General features: G+C 42.9%; 1 protein-coding gene and 2 pseudogenes across 1 annotated transcript in view; all 3 read right to left on the minus strand.

The window, feature by feature from the left end:
• The window catches only part of LOC116839020 (olfactory receptor 14A16-like), a 2,061-nt pseudogene extending 714 nt beyond the window's left edge, over window positions 1-1,347 (minus strand).
• LOC142047750 (Fc receptor-like protein 5) overlaps window positions 1-20,646 on the minus strand; it is a 194,054-nt gene that overhangs the window by 73,855 nt on the left and 99,553 nt on the right. The window lies entirely within an intron of this gene.
• Window positions 7,919-9,042, minus strand: LOC116839034 (olfactory receptor 4D1-like; annotated as a pseudogene).

Below are 20,646 nucleotides of genomic sequence, written 5' to 3' on the forward strand. Positions count from 1 at the left end.
CCTGAGCCCGCCACCGCCTCTCATCGGCTGCCCGCAAGTGGGGGTCCCCCCTTCCCCTCAGGGGAGGCTGGGTGTCCCTGCCTGCGGAGTGCCCCGGGGGAAGGGGCCCCAGCTGTGCTCTGGGGTGCGGGCCCGTGGCGGACTCTCCTCACCGTGGGGGGCTGGAAGGAGTGTCGGGGCAGTCTGCCCAGCCGGCTGGAGTTGAAGGGGGTGTAAGGAAGGGTGTGCTTCCGAAGATTCAGAGTTTCCTAGAGTCCAGCGCCAGACAGGACCAGTGTGATATCTGCTCTGCTCTCCTGTATAACACAGGCACCTTTGGAGAACTCACTGGCTGGGAAACCCCCCGCCCCCAAGTGTGTGTGGGGCTGTCCCTGTGCTTTGGAATGGGGCCCTTTGATGAAAGATGGACAGTCCATTTTTGGTGAATAACCTCCCTGCCATCAGTTTCCTCAGGGCAGCTTTGATCTCCTTGTTCCTCATGCTGTAGATGATCGGATTCATCACTGGAGGCACCACAGAATAGAGAACAGCCACCATGAGATCCAGACCTGATGTTGAACTGGAGGAGGGCTTCAGGTAGGCAAAGGCTACAGTGAAAAAGAACAAGGAGACCACAGCGAGGTGAGGGAAGCAGGTGGATAGAGCTTTATGCCGGCCCTGCTCAGAGGGGATTCTCAGCACTGTGGTGAAGATCTGAACATATGACACAACTATAAAAACAAAGCAGCTGAAGGCTAAGCATGTACTAAAGACAATAACCCCAGTTTCACGGAGGTATGAGTCAGAGCAGGCGAGCTTGAGGAGCTGGGGGATTTCACAGAAAAACTGATCCACCATGTTGCCTCCACAGAAGGATAGTGCAAAGGTGTTCCCGGTGTGGAGTGCAGTGTAGACAAAAACACTCATCCAAGCACTGGCTGCCATTTGGACACAAGCTCTCCTGTTCATCACTCTCTCGTAATGCAACGGCTGGCAGATGGCAATGTATCGGTCGTATGCCATGATGGTGAGTAAGGAGTACTCAGTTACAGCAAAGAACATAAAGAAAAAGACTTGTGTGACACATCCAGAATAAGAAATTGACCTGGTGTTCATGAGGGAGTTGGCCATGGATTTGGGGACTGGGACAGAAATGGAGCCGATGTCTAGAATGGACAAATTCATCAGGAAGAAGTACATGGGGTTGTGAAGGTGGCGGTCAAAGGCAACAACTATGATGATTAGAAGATTCCCCATCAAGGCTGCCAGATAAATCACCAGAAACATCACAAAGTGCAAAATCTGCAGCTCCCAAACGTCAGAGAATGCCAGGAGAAGGAATTCAGTCACGGTGGTTCGGTTGGACATTTCCCTCTCCAAACACTGTGTCCTGCCTGTGGATGGAAGGACAAGGGCAATGGGCAAGATTAGAGTGACAGAGAAAATGACCTAATTATCTCTCCGTACTATCTCATGGTGGGAATGTCAAGGGTGCACAGCTCTTCTCACTTCCATTGACTAGAAGTTGAGAGTGCTCCTTACCCCTGAGAGTCAGAGCACTAGTGAGATGCATTATCATATTGGCGAATACTGGATTATCACCTTTAAAGCTAAGGATGATGGATTAGTTTACACCATATGAGGATCTGGCCAATGCAGTGTAAAGGCTGGAATAAAGTACAACTAAATCCAACATTAATAGCCACTATGGTACCGATTGTGAGAAACAGAAAGCTCTAAATTTGGGCAAGAAATGTAAATACTAACATGGCTAATACTGATAGCAATGCTGAAATAGTCAAGGTGCAAAAGGAGCTCTCAGGGAAGACAAGGCTGTTGCAGAGAGGCTAAATGAATTCTTCGCATCAGTGTCTGCTGCAGAGGATGTGAAGGAGATTCACACACAAGAGCCATTCTTTTTAGGTGACAAATCTGAGAACTGTCCCAGATTGAGGTGTCAGTAGAGGAGGTTTGGGAACAAACTAATAAATTAAACAGTAATAAATCTCCAGGTGCAGACTGTAGTCACCCAAGAGTTCTGAAGGAACTGAAATATGAAATCGCAAAAACTACTAAATGTGGTAAATAAACCACACTTAAACCAGCCTCTGGACCAGATGACTGCAGGGTAGCTACTGTAATATGATCCAGGTAATGTAGGGTACTTGGACTTTCACTAAGCTTTCCACAAAGTCCCTCACTAATGGCTCTTCAACAAAATTAGCAGTCATGGCATAAGAGGGAAGATCCTCTCATGAATTAGTAACTTGCTAAAAGATTGGGAACAAAGGGTAGGAATAAATATTCAGTTTTCACAATGGAGAGAGGTAGATACTTGGGATCCCCAAGAATCTTCCCTGAGACCTGTTCTGTTCAATATATTCATAAATGGAGTGAACAGTGAGGTGGCAAAATTTGCAGACAATACAAAATTACTCAGGATTGTTACGTCCAAAGCAAACTATGAAAAGCTACAAAGGGATCTCACAAAACTGGGTGACAGGGCAATCCAATGGCAGATGGAATTCAGTATTGATAAATGCAAAGTAATGCACATTGGAAAACATAATCCTAACTATCCATACAAAATGATGGGGTCTAACTTAGCCATTACTATTCAAGAAAAATGTTGGAGTCATTGTGGTTCGTTGTCTGAAAACATCTGCTCGATGTTCAGTAGCAGTGAAAAAAGCAAACAAGATGTTAGGAACCATTAGAAAAGGGAAAGATAATAAAGCTGAAAATATAACGCCAGCAGATAAATCCATGGTACATCCAGACCTTAAATACTGTGTGTAGCTGTGGTTGCCTCATCTAAAAAAAAAGATACATTCAAATTCGAAAAGATATAGAGAAGAGCAACAAAAATGATTAGGGGCATGGAACAGCTTCCATACGAGGAGATATGAAGAGACTGGTATTGTTTAGCTTAGAAAAGAGCTGACTAAGGAGGAATATGATAAATGTCTATAAAATCATGCATGTTCTGGAAAGGGTGAATAGGAAAGTGGTATTCACCCTTTCACAGAACAGAAGGACCAGGCATTGCCCAATGAAATAACTAGGCAGTAGGTTTAAAACAAACAAAAGGAAGAATTTCTTCACATACCACACAATCAACTTGTTGAACTCATTGCCAGGGGATTTTGTGAGGGCTGAAAATATAACTGGGTTAGAAAAGGAACTAGACAAGTCCATGAAGGACAGGTCAATCAATGGCTAATAGCCAAGATGGTCAGGGTGCAACCCCGTGCTTTGGGTGTCCCTAAACCTCTGTTTGCTGGAAGCTTGGAAGGGGTGACAGGGAATGGACCATTTGATAATTGCCCTGTTCTCTTCATTCCCTCTGAAGCTTCAGGCACCAGCCACTGTCACGGACAGGATACTGGGCTGGATGGACCATTGGTCTGAGCCGGTGCCGCTGTTCTTATGTTCTTATTATTCAAGGCACCAAATCCCACTGCATTTCCATCTCTGGGTGATGACGGACTAGTAGCAGCCCTTCATTACTGCTGTGTTGTATCCTTTCCCTCTGCGACGTTATGTCTGTACAGGCAGGAGACTCGGCTTCTCTTCTGGTTTCTGCCACTGACCTGCTGTGTGACCTTGGGCAAGTCACTTCCCCTCCCTGTACCACTGATTCCCCACACCCCTTTCTCTGGCTTGTCTTCTCGGAGTGGGAGCTGTGGGGTGGATGGCCAGTATCGTACTGTGTGTATGTTCTGAGCACGGCTTGGCAGCATTGCCGCTCAGCTGGCTGCAGTGTGGGACAGAGAATACAGTGGGTATGTCCTAGGGCATAGCCAAGATGGACAGGTTTTGGCTGGGAGCTTTGACTCTGTGTTTTCGATTCAAGGCGTTAGTATGTTCAAAACATATTCTGGCTGTCAGCTTCGCTCCTCACTCAGATTAACCAACCTGCAACTAGCCCTTTGTAACAGAAATAATAGGGGATGGGGCAGAAGGACTTGGGGGTGAAATTTTAATATGAATTGAAAATATTATTTTTCCGCTTCCTTGCACAAATCTAAGTTTCCATTTAAGTGCAATCAGACTTTTTCCGCTTTAATTATCTCAAAGGAAAATTGGGTTTTCAATTGAACACATCTTCACAGAAAATCTCTGCTATCCTCCATAGGTATTTTGTTTTTCAAGGATATCAGAAGCTAAAACTCTTCAATTTTCAACAGCTCTTACCTAAAATTGTTTGTTCTCACTTCCCAGAATGACAAAAAATGTTTGGGTTTTCCCAATTTCGATGAAAAGTCTATTTTTGCTGCTGCAAAATGGGCAAATAAATAAATCTGTCTGGTGCCAGATTAAATTGACAGTAAAAATCTTCAAGAGTTCCGACTGTCATGCGTATTTATGTTCTTAAATCTGCCCTGTATATTAACACACCAACATATTCAGTTGAGAAAGCAAACTTACAATGCAGATTTGTGTGGAATTTCTCACAGCTAGCGAAGCATTTGATCCTCCAGGGTTCTGATTAGTTTGTCATTATTGAGCTGTCTGTCTCTCATGCCCCCATCACTATATTAGCCCACAGCCTTTTCTATGTTCTTCCACCGGAGTTGTGGGTCTCTCTGCAGTTCCCAGCAGACAAGGATCTACTCCACGGATGGATGCTCTGTGCTGCCCTCCTGGCTGAGAGGTGATGGACTAAATAGGATGAGGGACTGAAAGCCCCTCCTATCTCTAGAGCTGATTGGAGCTTGTGCAGGATCCAGAGATGGTCACAGTGCTGGATGTCCCTCCTCTGGGGCTAAATGTCTGAAAATGGTCTCCAGGGCTCTGAAACCAGCTCTACTCTCACCTCTGGAGCAAACCACCCTGAGCACCAGCCCTAGCTGAGCCCAATCCCCGAGAGGGGAACAGCACCTGCCCTGGATCTCACACAGTGGTAGAATCTCTGGAAGGACCCTTGGCATAAAACAAGGCAGGGCTGAGGCGCAAAGTGTGTTCCGAGGGGTTGGCAGAATTAAAAAATATATTTACTGTAGCATCATGTGACCTGGAATAGCTCAGAGCCCAGTGGCACCAGAAACACAGCTGTCCTGGAATAGCCTGTTCCTTCATTAACACCACATCATTACCACTGCTGGAGCAGAGATGTTGTTCCCTTGCATTGCATCAACAGCTCTTGGGATGCAGCCAGCAGAGAAACCCAGAGCTCTGTCTGCCCTGGCTGGTTGAATTAGGTTATTAGGAGGAACCCAGAAGCACGCACTAACAGCTAAGGACCAGATCCTCAGCTGATGTGTATTGACAAAGTTCCACTGTCTCCATAGCAGCTACGGCTGTTTTCACCAGCTGGGGATCTGGCCTCTTGATTCTGATGGAGCAATGGCTGATTTACTCCAGCTGGGAAACTGGCCCATTGCACAGGTTTAAATCCATATTCTTTGCCTGTGAGTTTAAACCAAAGATGAGTCACAAGTACCAAACCTGTTTGTACATACTTTCTTTTCACTTCATGCTTTGACATTTGGTGGTCTTCAGTTGGGTTCTAGGTAGGGTTAGTGACCCAGATTTAGGGTCGTTTGAGCTAGGAGTCGCACAGATAAAAGTTCTGGGGAAAAAGCATTTTTAAAAAAAGTTATATAAGCTAAGGGGGTTGAAGAGATAAAAAGTTTCTAGGCCTGTTTTTGTGCACAGTGTTGGAGCTCAGACTGTTACTGTGATACGGGTCAAAAAGGTCTCAATCCGCCCAGTTTATTCCCTCAAGCTTCTGATCCCTCACTGTATTTAAGGAAAGGTACCCTGTGAACAGTCCATATGCACCAGCACAGAGGAAGGGCCCTGGCTTTCCATTCCAGCCATGTTGTGTGCTTTAAAGCTTAACTCTTGTATGTGCTCTAAAATCCAAACGATCACTTGGATTGTTTTCAAATTTAGTGTGTCTCATGGTGGGATGGGCAGCATTAGTGATCCAAATCTGGGGTCATTGCACCCCGGGGTTTCTGAGTTGTAGCTTCCTACTTCACTTCCTGTCAAGGTTTTTTCCCCCACTTTGAACTTTAGAGTACAAAAGGGGACCTGCATGAACACTTCTAAGCTTAATTACTAACTTAGATCTGGTAACACTGCCACCACCCAGAAATTTCAGTGTCTGGGGCACTACCTGTCCCCCCAAAACTTTCCCCTCCCTGAGCTGCCTTGAAGGACTTCACCAGTTCCCTGGGGAACACAGATCCAAACCCCTTGGATCTTAAAACAAGGAGAAATTAACCATTCCCCCCACCAATTCCTGGGGAGTCCAGACCCAATCCCCTTGGATCTTAAACAAGGAAAAATCAATCAGGTTCTTAAAAAAGAAAGCTTTTAATTAAAGAAAGAAAAGGTAAAAATCATCTCTGTAAAATCAGGATGGAAAATACTTTACAGGGTACTCAGATTCATGTAGCCCAGAGGAAACCCCCTTTAGCCTTAGATTCAAAGGTACAGCAAATAGAGGTAAAAATCCTTCCAGCAAAAAGAAACAGTCACAAATTGAGAAAACAAACATAAGACTAATCCGCCTTGCCTGGCTATTACTTACAATTTTTGACACAGAAAGACTGATTCAGAAAGATTTGGAGAGCCTGGATGTACGTCTGGTCCCTCTTAGTCCCAAGAGCGAACAAGGAAAACACAAAAAGCACAAACAAAGCTTCCCTCCACCAAGATTTGAAAGTATCTTGTCCCCCTATTGGTCCTCTGGTCAGGTGTCAGCCAGGTTTACTAAGCTTCTTAACCCTTTACAGGTAAAAGGGACATTAACCCTTAACTATCTGTTTATGACACTTCCCTTTTGCTGCCTTGTGCCATGAAACGGAGAGGTCGTGATGAGTGGTGGAAACACAGAGATCACTGAGAATGACAGCTGTGAATTCACCCTTCAGTCAATGAAACTAAGGAGCAGTTAATAACATTTTTTTTGAAAATTTACAAAAATATTTTTTATTTTGAAATTTGTGTAAAGAACTGTGTTTTTTCTCTTATAGTATAATTTCAAAAGCTTTTTTTACTTTTTACATAAATTTCACTTTCTTTCTTTCTTAGAAAAGAAAGGACTAAATGTGGAAAAATCAAAATTTGTATTTTTTGAATGAAAAGGATAATTTTAAGAAAAATCCATCAAACATATTTCCTATTCTACTTCTACTTCCTTTCTATATCAGGATTAGAAGAAGAAGGAAACAGATATAACTTCAATTGTGAAGTTATAGATAGAAATGTAACGTAGACAAAATGAAAATCAATTCTTTTTGAAGGTAGGTTTGTTTATCTTATTAAAAAATTCTGATTAGACTTCACATGATAAATGTAGATAAGTGGTGTATATTCGATAAAAAAATTAGCGATAAAGTAAAAAAAAATCTTATTCTCTGTTGGAACATTTGATAGAAATTTCTTCATCAAAATCAGTACGTTCTTTATGATACATAATTTATTCCACAGACTTTGGCAAAACGGATATTGATTTTCATGGATTCCTCATTAGGTGAAATCATTCTTAGAATAATTTCAAGCAGGAATTATCAGTGTCAAAGCCCCAGCTAGTGGAAGTCATGGAGTGAGATGCACCCATTTCCTCCCGCTGGGGATCTGGCCCATTTACCCAGATGGAGCTATGTCTTATTTTCACAGACTGCTTTATTTCTTTATACCAAGGTTCTGACCCCTTGGCCATGTCTACGCTACGTGGGAAAGTCGATGTAAACCATGCAATTTGAGTTACATTGATAGCATAACTCAAGAGGACGTAGCGTAGATCTACTTACCGCGAGGTCAACACTAAAACATTTCAAAGGGAGATGCTCCTCTTACTCTTCTCATTCCGGTGGAGTACAGGAGTCGACGACAGAGTGATCTGCGGTCCATTTATCTGGTCTTCAGTAGACCCGCTAACTCGACCACCGCTGCATCGATCACCGCAGCATCGACCTGCCAGTAAGTGTAGACAAGCGCTCAGTCTATTATGCATTTGCGAGATGAGATTCTCATGAGTAGGCAGGATTTGAACTCATTTGACCACACACACATTTTACATGCCACATACAATTGCTCTCTGATACGTCACTGAGATCAGGTTTTTAACACAAATGGACATTGAAAGATAAATTATGTCTCTATCTCCTTCCCTGAGGACAGCATTTTGCTCATCAGCCTCCTGATGGCCTTCTTCATCTCGGCATTTCTCAGCGTGTAGATCATCGGGTTCAGCACTGGGGTGATTGCAGTGTAAATGACTGAGACACCTTATTCAGGGTGAACTTCTTGAAGGGCTGAGTGTAGATGAAGATGCTGGGTATGACTTGTAAACATACCACAATAATCTGGGCTCCACAAGTGGACAGAGCTTTCTGCTTCCCATCCGTGATGTGTCCTGATGTGTCCTGATCTTGACTAAGACGGTGGTGTAAGAAACAAGCAGAATGATGAATATTATTATTATCACTGCTCCACTGTTGAAGATCATCTGCAGTTCAGCCAACTGAGTGTCAGTGCAGGCCAGTTAGATGACCTGTGGGACATCACAGTAGAAATTGTCCAGGACATTTGGCCCACAGAAGGGTAACTGGGGGAGCAGTCCAATCTGAACAGCAAAGTGACCCAATCCACTCACCCATGCCAGTACCATTATTCCCATGCACACACGCTGGTTCATGATAGTCAAGTACTGCAGTGGTTTATAGATGGCCATATACCAATCAATCACCATCCCCATAAGGCATAACCCTATAGCTCCAGCCATGAAGTGGAAGAAAAACATCTGCAGAAGGCATTCATTGAAGGAAATGGTTTTATGCTGCGAGAGGAGACCTGAGAGCAATTTTGGAGTATTGACTGACGAGTCGCTGAGGTCTAGGAAAGCCAAGCTGGGCAGCAGGAAGTACATGGATGTGTGGAGCTGATGGTCACTGATCACAGTGGTGATGATGATGAAGTTTCCCAGCCAGGTGTTCACGAAGATTATGAAGAAAGCCACGTAAAGGAATTGCTGCAGCTCAGGATCTGGGTGAGGCCCAAGAGGACAAATTCTGTTACTGGGCTGCTGAGGTTCTTCTTCTCCATTTATTAACCTCTAAAGAGTCCTGAAGAGGAAACACGATGATAATAGTTATGATGTAATCTTAGTACATTACGGACATGAAAGGGTACTAACTCCATGTTAACTGATAAACGTGCTTGGACATTTTCTTTGTTTATCAAATTCCAGACTGTGTCCTCAGCCCCAATGGTGAGTGTCCTGCTGCAGCAAAACACCTGCCCTCCTCCAGTGGTTATCTCCAGTTTCGGATGTTTGGGCATGAACAGTAGCAATCTATACTCTCAAAATGTCCCCTGCTAACAACTGTCTCCATTTGTCAGCCTGAAGCCCTGATGGTGCCCACCTTGCGCAGCCACAGATTCCTCATGTGCCCCAGAGGTTAAGGGTTAGGAAGAATATGGATTTTCTGGAAGTCCAAGGGTTCTAACAGTCCAGGTTTCTCATCGGGAGTAGGGGGTGTCTGTCACATTCTGGGGCGCAATCCAGACCGGGGAGCATTTGAGTCACCACCTGCTCCATAACACTGTGAGCCTCACAATGCTTTGCTGTGGTAGCTCCCAACTTGGGACACTCAGAACCAGCCTAGCAGCATGCGAGCTGCACCCTGAGTGTCTGTGTAGAGGTGCAGCACTGGCCCCATATCTCTGACCCCAGCAGCCTGTCAGCAACATACCAGCCACATTGCGGCTCCACCAGCCTTGGTTGCTACTTGCAGGTTGACCCCAGCACACTCCCACTCCCAAATTTTCCCAAAAACCCGTGTTCTGCACTGTCCAGCAGCTATTAAAGCTTCATTGCTTCTGTACGGAGTCAATATTCAACGGTTTGCTAGCTAAACTGGAGTTACCAAACAGTTCAGTTGAAACACAGGATTGGATTGGTTTAGATTTCAAATAAAACCAATTTATTAACAAAAAAGACAAGATTTTTAGTGAATTCAAATATGAGAGACCAAATTAGAAATGTTTGCCAGCAAACAAAAGTGAAAACAGAGCTAAAAGTCTAAATCTAAATCTAGAAAGTTTTGATTCAAGGCTTTGATTGAGATAATCTCTCTCACCCACAGTCTTCCAGAAAGATGGTGACTGACCCTTACCTTGGTCACAATCTCTCCCAGAGGCCCAAAGTTGCTGGCTTCCTTAGGTTAAAGGGTGAGAGAGCTCAGGCAAATGTTTGGAACCCAGCTAAGAACTAGTCAATGTAGATATTAAGGTTCTTTATGGTGTAGGAATCTCGGCATTTAGCCATGAAACCAATATGGTAGTGTGCCTCAGTTTCCCTTCTCATACCACACATTAGACCTGCAATGTCTTTTCTTCTGTGTACAATTTCCAGATGAGTTACAGGCACTAACTGTGAACTATTAGTATCACGACATCTTTTAACATGAAGTGTGCTCTTATGTATCACTCTTAACATGTTCAAGGGTTTTTCCTCAAAAGATTAGGCACATTGTAAATTTTTACAATTCTTGGTATTAGCAACACATTAGTTACAAGAGTTAACATTCGCATTAATATTAACATCCAATTCATTGCGGTTCACTGCTCCAGGCCAATGGGGTGGTAGGAAGCAGCGGCCACATATCCCTTGTCCGTGCCGCCTCATTCAGCCCCCATTGGCCTGGAGCGGCGAACCGCGGCCAGTGAGAGCTGCAATCGGCTGAACCTGTAGACATGGCAGATAAACAACCGGCCTGGCCTTGCGTGATGCTTACCCTGGTGAGCCGCGTGCCACAGGTTGCCGATCCGGTTCTAAAGCAAGGCCAGCAGATTCATACACATTTGAAAGATTTTGCCCATTAGGCACCAACACCTTTCCTCAGAAGAGAGACTGTTTACTATCAAAAATGGCCCATTAAGAGTCAATGGAAACAATTCCTTCTCACAGACTTTCAAAGACCTCACCAAGAAATTCCTTTTCTTCTGCAAGTCCTGCACTGCAACAGATTCTTTCGGAGATTTATTTATGTCCAGAACTGACTTTGCACAACAGAAAAATCACCAAGCTCCTCTGATTTCACATACATCCAGAATCGCCTCTGGCCCATCAGGAGGATTTTCACGCAACCCCCTTTCAGGTAAGCTACAGTTCTCATAATCAAACAATTGGAAGCATTCTCTTCTTGTTACAAGTTTCCAACTCGTCAGTGGGTAACATAGTCAATTCACCTTTATGCTTCCTTGGCTATGACACACCTGATCAGATGAGGTTGTCAAATCTTACCCAGTAACACACTAGCAACAGGCAAAATAGAAACACAGAATCACTTGTCTCTGGGAGCTATTTATGACATTATGCTAGCACACACTCAAGCCGACCATATTTCCACAAACCTGTGTTTGCACTGTCCTGCCTCTCGCTGGGCAGTTCAGCTATTAAAGGTTTGTTACTCCTGTACAGAGTCAATATTCAATGGTTTGCTAGTTAACCTGCAGTTATCAAACTGTTCAGCTGAAACACAGTATGGGATTAGTTATATTTCAAAATAAAACAATTTATTAACAAAAAAGGATCACTATTTATAGTGATGGTCAAGAATAAAAGACCACATTAGAAGTGGTTATCAGCAAAACAAGCTTAAGTGGAGTGAGATCCGTTTCATAAAGTATTTGGTAACAGGAATTTCCTTAAACATTGAACAAATAGATGTCTGTTTAGTCTTCTCCAGAATGTTTCCCATGTTCCAAATGATATCGGTGCTTTTGGATTTTTTCTCATTTTCCATAAATATTCTCATGTCTCCGTAAGAAGGTAAGAAACATAAGGACGGCTCTATTTGGTCAGATCAAAAGTCCATCTAGCCCAGTATGCTGTCTTCCTACAGTGGCCAATGCCAGGTGTCCCGAGGGAAATAAACAGAACATGTAATCATCAAGTGATCCTCCTCTGTCTGTCCAGTCCCGCTTTTGGCAAACAGAGGCATTGGTTACCAATTCCTGCCTATTCTGGCTAATAGCATTAATGGACCTACCCTCGCATGAAGTTATCTAGTTCATTTTTGAAACTTGTTATGGGCTGGCCTTCACAACATCCTCTGGCAAGGAGTTCGACAGGTTGACTTGTGTGTGTATGAAGGAATACTTCTTTTTTTTTTGTTTTAAACCTGCTGCCTATTAATTTCATTTGCTGACCCCTAGTTCTTGTGTTATGAGGAGTATTAAACAACACTTACTTATGTACTTTCTCTCACAGTCATGATTTATTGAGCTCAATCATATCTCCTCTTAGCCATATCTTTCCAAGCTGGAGACCCCAGTTTTATTAATCTCTCTCTCAACAGAACCGTTCCATTCCCCTAATAATTTTTTCCAGTTCCAATATATCTTTTTGAAATGGGGCGACCACATCTGCAACACAGTATCAAGAGTCGGCGTACCATGAATTTTATATAGAGGCAACTTGATAATTTTCTGTGGCTATTCATCTATCCTTTTTATTTATTCCCAGCATTCTGTTCGTTTTTTTGGTGTCTGCACGCTGCACATTGAATGGATGTTTTCAACAGAACATATCCTTAATGACTCCAAAAATCTTTCTTGAGTGTAACAGCTAATTTAGATCCCATCATTTTATTGTATAGTTGGATTATGCTTCCCAATGTTCATTACTTTGCATTTATCACATTAATTTATCTCGACCGATTTTGTTGCCAAGTCACCCCAGTTTGAAGGATCCTTCTGTAGCTCTCACAATCTGCCTGGGTCTTAACTATCTTTAGTAATTTTGTATCATCAGCAAATTTGCCACCTCAACGTTTACTCCTTTTTCCAGAAACATTTATGAATATGTTGAAATGGGACTGGGCCGAGAAGAAGACCACTGTCTGGCGCCAGTCCCATCATTTGGGGGACACCACTATTTACATCTCTCCATTCTAAAACTGACATTATTCCTACCCTTGCTTCCTGTCTTTAACCAGTTACCAACCCATGAGAGACCTTCCCTCTTATCCCGTGGCAGCTTACTTTGTGTGAGAGCCTTGGTGGGCCGTCGCAAAAAGTTTTTTGAAAATCTAAATCACTATATGCAATGGTTCTCCTTTGTCCACATTCTTGTTAACCCCCTTCAAAGAATTCTAGTAGATTGGTGAACAATTCATAGTACTAGGAATGACACATTTCATAGTTTCTGTAGGATGAGCTCATTGCAAACACACAGGGCTTCTAGCATCCCCCTGTCCTCCAGCAAACTTCCTGTGTGCGACCCTACCATCCCCTCTATTTTAGGCCCCATTGCTCTTGATTCTCCTCCACCAGGTGTTCTACATGCCACCCTTACCTCTATTCCAGAGTCCACTCTCCCCGATTCTCACCATACGCACACCCCCATTCCCATCTTCCCCCACATTGCCCTCTCTTAATTTGTCTCCTCTGGGTAGTAAGTCAGCCAAGGTGTCAAACTGTTATCCTGGCTGGAGGCGGCCAGAAATGGGATGCAGTATGTTATAAATGGAAAGGCCCAAAATTTTCGAATTGACCAAATGCCATATCAAGAGTGATCACATTACAGAAGACAAATAGAAAATGCTGATGAGTTTAGTGGAAGGTCATCATGAGCTAGAGAAGCTTTGGGGAAATCAGATTGTCTGAGGTGTCCTTTCCTTAGTTAATGGGGTCAATCACTTTTAACTTTCTACTAAAACGCTGACTTCCCACACTGCCATTACGAATGTTTTAGTTGCTTTTTCCAAACCTGACATAAAATGTGTTTTATTTTGCAGTGTTGTTGCAGCTCTGTTGCTCCCAGGATACGAGAAACATGAGGTAGGTGAGCTTGAAAATGTGTCCCTGTTATTTTTTTATAATTGAAAATCATGAAAAAATATTCTCAGAAATGCTCAGGTTTTTTTCCGGAAAGGAAAGCAAAAAAATTGGGAAAAAACATGCTTTTTGCTTTCTTGCCACCATAAAGGGTTTCTCTACCTCGCTGATTTTTATTAGGAAAATAGACAAAAAACTACTACTGCTACACAAAAATGACAACAAAAGACTGTAAGTACAGAGGGGCGGCCGTTTAGTCTGGATCTGTAAAAGCAGCAGAGAATTCCTGTGCACACTTATAGACTAACAGACTTTTGGAGGTGAGCTTTCGTGGGTGAATACCCACTTCGTCAGAACGCAGGATCAAACAAGGACTGAAACATGAAAATCGGACCTTTTTACTAAAATGTTCATGAAAATGTCAAAAATTGGAAATCAGTCTTTTTTTACAAATTTTTTTATTAAGTTTTTAAACATTTCAGAAATAAGTATAACGTGTTTTCTTTCCCTGATGAACTCTATATTGTAGAATTGCAGAGCTGGTTTGTTGGCAGCTCTGCAAAATAGTTCAGTCAGTTCAGAGATCTACTAACCATGGTAGTTGAGTAATGTTTTCTGGCCAAAAATATAAAAGAATAAATTGTAAATGCTGTACTCCTGCCAGCCCTCGCTCAGCGAACACAGATCTGGGAAAGTGGCTGGTTGGCTGTTCCTGGCTTGGAGGTTGCTACTTGCAGGTTGACCCCAGCACACTCCCACTCCCAAATTTCCCCCAAATCCGTGTTCTGCACTGTCCAGCAGCTATTAAAGCTTCATTGCTTCTGTACGGAGTCAATATTCAACGGTTTGCTAGCTAAACTGGAGTTACCAAACAGTTCAGTTGAAACACAGGATTGGATTGGTTTAGATTTCAAATAAAACCAATTTATTAACAAAAAAGACAAGATTTTTAGTGAATTCAAATATGAGAGACCAAATTAGAAATGTTTGCCAGCAAACAAAAGTGAAAACAGAGCTAAAAGTCTAAATCTAAATCTAGAAAGTTTTGATTCAAGGCTTTGATTGAGATAATCTCTCTCACCCACAGTCTTCCAGAAAGATGGTGACTGACCCTTACCTTGGTCACAATCTCTCCCAGAGGCCCAAAGTTGCTGGCTTCCTTAGGTTAAAGGGTGAGAGAGCTCAGGCAAATGTTTGGAACCCAGCTAAGAACTAGTCAATGTAGATATTAAGGTTCTTTATGGTGTAGGAATCTCGGCATTTAGCCATGAAACCAATATGGTAGTGTGCCTCAGTTTCCCTTCTCATACCACACATTAGACCTGCAATGTCTTTTCTTCTGTGTACAATTTCCAGATGAGTTACAGGCACTAACTGTGAACTATTAGTATCACGACATCTTTTAACATGAAGTGTGCTCTTATGTATCACTCTTAACATGTTCAAGGGTTTTCCTCAAAAGATTAGGCACATTGTAAATTTTACAATTCTTGGTATTAGCAACACATTAGTTACAAGAGTTAACATTCGCATTAATATTAACATCCAATTCATTGCGGTTCACTGCTCCAGGCCAATGGGGGTGGTAGGAAGCAGCGGCCAGCATATCCCTTGGTCCGTGCCGCCTCCTTCAGCCCCCATTGGCCTGGAGCGGCGAACCGCGGCCAGTGAGAGCTGCAATCGGCTGAACCTGTAGACATGGCAGATAAACAAACCGGCCTGGCCTTGCGTGATGCTTACCCTGGTGAGCCGCGTGCCACAGGTTGCCGATCCCGGTTCTAAAGCAAGGCCAGCAGATTCATACACATTTGAAAGATTTTGCCCATTAGGCACCAACACCTTTACTCAGAAGAGAGACTGTTTACTATCAAAAATGGCCCATTAAAAGTCAATGGAAACAATTCCTTCTCACAGACTTTCAAGACCTCACCAAGAAATTCCTTTTCTTCTGCAATGTCCTGCACTGGAACACATTCTTTCGGAGATTTATTTATGTCCAGAACTGACTTTGGCACAACAGACAAATCACCAAACTCCTTCTGAGTTTCACATACATCCAGAATCGCCTCTGGCCCATCAGGAGGATTTTCACGCAACCCCCTTTCAGGTAAGCTACTAGTCTTCATAATCAAACAATTGGAAGCATTCTCTTCCTTGTTACAAGTTTCCAAACTGTCAGTGGGTAACATAGTCAATTCACCTTCATGCTTTCCACACCAGAATCACTTGGTCTCTGGGAGCTATTTATGACATTATGACCCTAGCACACACTCAGCCCAAATTTTCCCAAAAACCTGTGTTCTGCACTGTCCTGCCCTCTGCTGGGCAGTTCAGCCGTTAAAGGTTCGTTGCTCCTATACAGAGTAAATATTCAATGGTTTGCTTGTTAAACTGGAGTTACCAAACAGTTCAGCTGAAACACAGCATTGGGTTAGTTATATTTCAAAAGAAAAACAGTTTATCGACAAAAAAGGACAATATTTATAGTGAATTCGAGAATAAGAGACCACGTTAGAAATGGTTACCAGCAAACAAGCTTAGGTGGAGTGAGATCCCTTTCATAAAGTATTAGGTAACAAATTTCCTTAAACATTGAACAAATAGATGTCTTTTTAGTCTTCCTCCAGAATGTTTCCCATTGTTCCAAATGATATCTGCTTTTGGATTTTTTTCTCATTTTCCATAAATATTCTCATGTCTTCCATAAGAAGATAAGAACATAAGGATGGCCCTATCGGGTCAGATCAAAGGTCCATCTAGCCCAGTATCCTGTCTTCCGACTGTGGCCAATGCCAGGTGCCCCAGAGGGAATAAACAGAACATGTAATCATCAAGTGATCCATCCTCTGTCTGTCAGTCCAAGCTTCTGGCATACAGAGGCTAGGGATACCATTCCTGCCTATTCTGGCTAATAGCCATTAGTGGACCTACCCTCCATGAATTTATCTAGTTCATTTTTGAAACTTGTTATGGGCTTGGCCTTCACAACATCCCCTTATTAATTTCATTTGCTGACCCCTAGTTCTTGTGTTATGAGAAGTAGTAAACAACACTTACTTATGTACTTTCTCTACACCAGTCATGATTTATTGATCTCAATCATATCTCCTCTTAGCCATCTCTTTTCCAAGGTGGAAAGCCCCAGTTTTATTAATCTCTCTTCATACAGAAGCCGTTCCATTCCCCTAATAATTTTTGTTGCCCTTTTCTGAACTTTTTCCAGTTCCAATATATCTTTTTTTGAGATGGGGCGACCACATCTGCACACAATATTCAAGATGTGGATGTACCATGGATTTATATAGAGGCAACTTGATATTTTCTGTCCCATTATCTATCCCTCTCTTAATTATTCCCAGCATTCTGTTCGCTTTTTTGAGTGGCGCTGCACATTGAATGGATGCTTTCAAAGAACTATCCATAATGACTCCAAGATCTTTCTTGGGTGGTAACAGCTAATTTAGATCCCATCATTTTATTTGTATAGTTGGGATTATGCTTTCCAATGTTCATTACTTTGCATTTATCAAAATTAAATTTCATCTGCCATTTTGTTGCCAAGTCACCCAGTTATGAGAGATCCTTTTGTAGCTCTTCACAGTCTGCCTGGGTCTTAACTATCTTTAGTAATTTTGTATCATCAGCAAATTTTGCCACCTCACTGTTTACCCCTTTTTCCAGAATATTTATGAATATGTTGAACAGGACTGGGCCCAGAAGAGACCTCTGGGGGACTCCACTATTTACGTCTCTCCATTCTGAAAACTGAGCATTTATTCTTACCCCTTGTTTCCTGTCTTTTAATCAGTTACCGACCCATGAGAGAACCTTCCCTCTTATCCCGTGGCAGCTTACTTTGTGTGAGAGCCTTTGGTGGGCTCGTCAAAAGTTTTTTGTAAATCTAAGTCACTGCATCAATGGGATCACCTTGGTCCACATTCTTGTTGACCCCCCTCAAAGAATTCTAGTAGATTGGTGAAACAATTCATAGTACTAGGAAATCACACATTTCATAGTTTCTGTAGGATGAGCTCATTGCAAACACACAGGGCTTCTAGCAATCCCTCGCCCCCCCCGGCAAACTTCCTGTGTGCGACCCTCCCATTCCCCTCTATTTTAGGCACTCCCATTGCTCTCAATTCTCCTCCACCGGGTTTTCTACATGCCACCCATACCCAGTATTCCCAGAGTCCACCTCTCCCCGATTCTCACCATACGCACAGCCCCATTCCCATCTTTACCCCATTGCTCCCTCCTAGTTATTTGTCTCCTCTTCTCTGGGTAGTAAGTCAGCCAGGGTGTCAAACTGTTAACCTGTGTTGGGAGGCTGGGCAGAGATGGGATGCACTATTGTTATAATGGAAGGCCCAAAATTTTCGAATTGACCAAATGCCATATTCAAGAGTGATCACATTACAGAGAGACAAATAGAAAAATGCTGATGAGTTTAGTGGAAGGTCATCATGAGCTAGAGAAGCTTTGGGAAATCAGATTGTCTGAGGTGTCCTTTCCCTTAGTTAATGGGTCAATCATTTTTAATGTTCTACTAAAACGCTGACTTCCCACACTGCATTACAAATGTTTTAGTTGCTTTTTCCCAAACCCTGACATAAAATATGTTTTTTGTTTGCACTGTTGTTGCTGCTGTGTTGGTCCCAGGATACGAGAAACATGAGGTAGGTGAGCTTGAAAACGTGTCCCTGTTATTTTTTTTATAATTGAAAATCATGAAAAATATTCTCAGAAATGCTCAGGTTTTTTTCCCCAAAGGAAAGCAAAAAAATTGGGGAAAAAACATGCTTTTTGCCTTTCTTCCACCATAAAGGGTTTCTCTACCTTCGCTGATTTTTATTAGGAAAATAGACAAAAAACTACTACTAAAAACGACAACAAAAGACTGAAATATGAAAATCCGAACATTTTTACTAAATGTTCGTGAAAATGTTCAAAAATTGGAAAATCAGTTCTTTTTTATAAAATTCTTTTTTATAAAGTTTTTAAAACATTTCAAAAATAAGTATAGCGTATGTTTTCTTTCCTGATGAACTTTATATTTGTAAGAATTGATAGCTGTGTTGTGCAGCTCTGCAAAGTTATTCAGTCAATTCAGAGATCTACTAACCATGTGTAGTTGAGTAATGTTTTCTGCCAAAAATATAAAAGAATAAATTGTAAATGCTGTTACTCCTGCCAGCCATGCTCAGCGAACACAGATCTGGGAAAGTGGCTGGTGGCTGTTCCTGGCTGGAATATTTTCAGCACAATCGTGAAATGATTTTTTCATCAAAGACTCTTGCAAAATGTCTGAAAGCAGCAGGGGTGCGCAGCAGGATGGGGCTGCAGAGGGGTCCGTGAGGGCAGGGTGTGGTAGAGAGGGGGATGCACAGGAGTCCCTTAAAACTTGGTTTTGCCTATAGAACGTTTGTTGCTGTTGATGATGACAGAGAAGGTGAGACAGTTTCACTCTCAGGTCCCTGGCTGAGCTCACAGAAGATGTAGGTAGGGAATGAAAGTTTGATATGTAAACTGAGGCAGTGTCCAAATGGCCTAGATAAAGTCATTTTTACAAGCACAGTTCAGAAAGTTGTGTGACAGAGCCCAGAGCTGTCCTCAGTGCACACTGAGTGGGATGTCACTGAAGTCTGATGACTCTGAATATTTCCCCTTCAATAGCCATTCACTGGTTTTATTATTGTGTCAGTGCTTTAGTGCCTATGAGCATCAGTCCTGGGCCAGGACCCCAGTACGCAAGGTGCTGTACAAAAACAGAACAAAAACACCACCTCTATTCCACAGCGTACCTCACTGCTTGCCTAGAACCCAGTAGCATGGCTTCCTTTCCTCCCACTCTAACCCTTTGATCACATTTCTCTCCAGTGCCAGGAATAACACTCACAGGGGTTCTCTCTGATTCACAGCCCATTCAAATGCCCGTTTCTTTCCCTGCACCCCCAACATCCACCTTATGTCCATCCGACCTGGCAGGGAATTGCAGAGCAGTTTGGGTTTGGGTGGCTAAAATAAACACATAACTGAACTGAACCACTCCAGGAATTTCTTAATGATTCCCCTTGTGCAGGCTCCTTCAGTCTCCAGAGAAGCAGCTCTCTTGATCCGGCTGAGAAAAGCTGAGGGAGATTTCAAGGGATCTCTGATCCAAGACCTAGCGTTAGTGAGGAGGGCAGGTATTATATAAGAAGATTTCTGGGGCTGTCTCATTATTGGAACCAGGTCCAATTCCCCTGCCTGTCAGCAGAGCAGTGATCAGCTCCGAGATGTGACTTCACCAGGGCTTTCTCACATGGTTGGAGGAGCTGATTCTGAGACCACGTACACGGCAGATTTTGTGAGGTATTGACTCTTGACTCCTACAATGTGCCATGTGTTACTAGGGACAGGCATGATTATTTCAGGGGGAATGCAGGAGATAGTGTGATTGGAGATACTAGCCCACACTATGACCATCTGAGGTCTTCCTGTGACTAATGCTGTGTCCCCAGGTTTTCCCACAACAGGGGCTTCGTGAGGCTCAGATCTCCAGGGCAGGATACTGCTGGAAAAAACACCCCAGAAATAACCCAGGGAAGGGCCCAGATTGATGGATAAACCTTTAGTGATTTTCCCAGCATGGGCTTCATTATTTCCTTCTCTTAGTGTGTCCCAGGTTCTGTAGCTCTGCAGCAGCTGTAGAATGGTGTGGTGAAACAGGACCCACATCAAAACTGAAGGTGGAATTTGGACTCTGGATCTCTTGCGCTCCTTTAAGAATCCCAGCCTCAGAGCCCAGAAAACAACCCAGGTTCACATGAAGGGCTAAATTCAGAAAAGAATGTAGGCAAGTCACTGTGACTTTTGGAGTCTAAG

This window comes from Chelonoidis abingdonii, chromosome 14 (genome assembly GCF_003597395.2).
Source record: "Chelonoidis abingdonii isolate Lonesome George chromosome 14, CheloAbing_2.0, whole genome shotgun sequence".
Classification (NCBI taxonomy): domain Eukaryota; kingdom Metazoa; phylum Chordata; order Testudines; family Testudinidae; genus Chelonoidis; species Chelonoidis abingdonii.